Raw genomic sequence first — 2,500 nt, 5'->3', positions numbered from 1 at the left:
CACTTCCTGAACTTGGAGCACAAAAAAGCCTACAGCACCTGGTATTCCCAGGCGGTCTCCCATCCAGGTACTAACTAGGCCCGACACTGCTTAGCTTCTGAGATCAGATGAGATCGGGCGCATTCAGTGTGGTGTGGCCGAAGGCTCTGGGCTTAGTGAGTTTTGTACTTTTAAGCATCTAGTCGGCTAGACCTTGCAGTTTTGAAAGGCAATTGTGAAATGGCTCACTTCCTGAACTTGGAGCACAAAAAAGCCTACAGCACCTGGTATTCCCAGGTGGTCTCCCATCCAGGTACTAACTAGGCCCGACACTGCTTAGCTTCCGAGATCAGACGCAATCAGTGTGGTGTGGCCGTAGGCTCTGGGCCTAGTGAGTTTTGTACTTTTAAGCATCTAGTCAGCTAGACCTTGCAGTTTTGAAAGGCAATTGAGAAATGGCTCACTTCCTGAACTTGGAGCACAAAAAAGCCTACAGCACCTGGTATTCCCAGGCGGTCTCCCATCCAGATACTAACGAGGCCCGACACTGCTTAGCTTCCGAGATCGGGCGCATTCAGTGTGGTGTGGCCGTAGGGTCTGGGCCTTGTGAGTTTTGTACTTTTAAGCATCTAGTCGGCTAGACCTTGCAGTTTTGAAAGGCAATTGAGAAATGGCTCACTTCCTGAACTTGGAGTACAAAAAAGCCTACAGCACCTGGTATTCCCAGGCGGTCTCCCATCCAGGTACTAACTAGGCCCGACACTGCTTAGCTTCTGAGATCAGACGAGATCAGGCGCATTCAGTGTGGTGTGGCCGTAGGCTCTGGTCCTAGTGAGTTTTGTACTTTTAAGCATCTAGTCGGCTAGACCTTGCAGTTTTGAAAGGCAATTGAGAAAGGGCTCACTTCCTGAACTTGGAGCACAAAAAAGCCTACAGCACCTGGTATTCCCAGGCGGTCTCCCATCCAGGTACTAACTAGGCCTAACACTGCTTAACTTCCGAGATCAGACAAGATCGGGTGCATTCAGTGTGGTGTGGCCATAGGCTCTAGGAATGCTAAGAATATTACTCTTATGCATTTGCATTTAGTAAGCTAAGCCATGCAGCCACTTGCAACATGATACCACGCTCATCGCTCGATCAGGCGAGATATATAAGACTGGTGGGCCCATTCAGGACTCCTATGTCTGGTAGGATAACTTTAATTCATCCATCCTGTGTCTGTTGCAGGGAGGTGGAGAGAACAATCAACACAATAATGGTTTTCTTTCATGCCTCTTGAAGGACTCAATATTCTCTGTACTGCATTACATGTGAAAGTCGATTTATTACCCATGAACACACTACCTGTATGCTAATTCTATGTAAAAAGGTAGCTCCAGCCCTCATGATGTTGTCCAACATTTCCGCTATAAAACGGGATACAATTATTTTGGAAACATACCAAATTTGAAAAATAATTGAGAAGTTGCGCAATTACTAATCATGGAGCACAAAAAAAGCCTACAGCACCTGGTATTCCCAAGCAGTCTCCCATCCAGGTACTAACTAGGCCCGACCCTGCTTAGCTTCCGAGATCGGGCGCATTCAGTGTGGTGTGGCCGTAGGCTCTGGGCCTAGTGAGTTTGTACTTTTAAGCATCTAGTCGGCTAGACCTTGCAGTTTTGAAAGGCAATTGTGAAATGGCTCACTTCCTGAACTTGGAGCACAAAAAAGCCTACAGCACCTGGTATTCCCAGGTGGTCTCCCATCCAGGTACTAACTAGGCCCGACACTGCTTAGCTTCCGAGATCAGATGAGATCGGGCGCATTCAGTGTGGTGTGGCCGTAGGCTCTGGGCCTAGTGAGTTTTGTACTTTTAAGCATCTAGTCGGCTAGACCTTGCAGTTTTGAAAGGCAATTGAGAAATGGCTCACTTCCTGAACTTGGAGTACAAAAAAGCCTACAGCACCTGGTATTCCCAGGCGGTCTCCCATCCAGGTACTAACTAGGCCCGACACTGCTTAGCTTCTGAGATCAGACGAGATCAGGCGCATTCAGTGTGGTGTGGCTGTAGGCTCTGGGCCTAGTGAGTGTTGTACTTTTAAGCATCTAGTCGGCTAGACCTTGCAGTTTTAAAAGGCAATTGAGAAAGGGCTCACTTCCTGAACTTGGAGCACAAAAAAAGCCTACAGCACCTGGTATTCCCAGGCGGTCTCCCATCCAGGTACTAACTAGGCCTGACACTGCTTAACTTCCGAGATCAGACGAGATCGGGTGCATTCAGTGTGGTGTGGCCGTAGGCTCTAGGAATGCTAAGAATATTACTCTTATGCATTTGCATTTAGTAAGCTAAGCCATGCAGCCACTTGCAACATGATACCACGCTCATCGCTCGATCAGGCTCGATCAGGCGAGATATATAAGACTGGTGGGCCCATTCAGGACTCCTATGTCTGGTAGGATAACTTTAATTCATCCATCCTGTGTCTGTTGCAGGGAGGTGGAGAGAACAATCAACACAATAATGGTTTTCTTTCAT

The 2,500-nt window shown here is 47.8% G+C and overlaps 6 non-coding genes and 3 pseudogenes across 6 annotated transcripts; all 9 read right to left on the bottom strand.

The window, feature by feature from the left end:
- Positions 1-26: 26 nt before the first annotated feature.
- Positions 27-145, bottom strand: LOC138540752 (5S ribosomal RNA). Its single transcript, XR_011288788.1, has one exon. It is a non-coding gene; the product is annotated as a 5S ribosomal RNA (ribosomal RNA).
- A 106-nt stretch (positions 146-251) lies between these two features.
- LOC138543891 (5S ribosomal RNA) lies at positions 252-360 on the bottom strand (annotated as a pseudogene).
- Positions 361-466: 106 nt separating this feature from the next.
- Positions 467-575, bottom strand: LOC138544429 (5S ribosomal RNA; annotated as a pseudogene).
- Positions 576-681: 106 nt separating this feature from the next.
- Positions 682-800, bottom strand: LOC138542614 (5S ribosomal RNA). Its single transcript, XR_011290522.1, has one exon. It is a non-coding gene; the product is annotated as a 5S ribosomal RNA (ribosomal RNA).
- Positions 801-906: 106 nt separating this feature from the next.
- Positions 907-1,025, bottom strand: LOC138540730 (5S ribosomal RNA). Its single transcript, XR_011288766.1, has one exon. It is a non-coding gene; the product is annotated as a 5S ribosomal RNA (ribosomal RNA).
- A 454-nt stretch (positions 1,026-1,479) lies between these two features.
- On the bottom strand, positions 1,480-1,588 carry LOC138544010 (5S ribosomal RNA; annotated as a pseudogene).
- A 105-nt stretch (positions 1,589-1,693) lies between these two features.
- LOC138547203 (5S ribosomal RNA) lies at positions 1,694-1,812 on the bottom strand. Its single transcript, XR_011291051.1, has one exon. It is a non-coding gene; the product is annotated as a 5S ribosomal RNA (ribosomal RNA).
- A 106-nt stretch (positions 1,813-1,918) lies between these two features.
- LOC138547222 (5S ribosomal RNA) lies at positions 1,919-2,037 on the bottom strand. Its single transcript, XR_011291070.1, has one exon. It is a non-coding gene; the product is annotated as a 5S ribosomal RNA (ribosomal RNA).
- A 107-nt stretch (positions 2,038-2,144) lies between these two features.
- On the bottom strand, positions 2,145-2,263 carry LOC138549094 (5S ribosomal RNA). Its single transcript, XR_011292880.1, has one exon. It is a non-coding gene; the product is annotated as a 5S ribosomal RNA (ribosomal RNA).
- Between the last annotated feature and the right edge of the window lie 237 nt (positions 2,264-2,500).

The sequence above is a fragment of the Ambystoma mexicanum genome, unplaced genomic scaffold (assembly GCF_040938575.1).
Source record: "Ambystoma mexicanum isolate Mex_15411 unplaced genomic scaffold, UKY_AmexF1_1 Mex_scaf10, whole genome shotgun sequence".
Lineage (NCBI taxonomy): Eukaryota > Metazoa > Chordata > Amphibia > Caudata > Ambystomatidae > Ambystoma > Ambystoma mexicanum.
The sequence above is the reverse complement of the archived record's forward strand: the minus strand, read 5'-3'. Positions and strand labels throughout refer to the sequence as shown.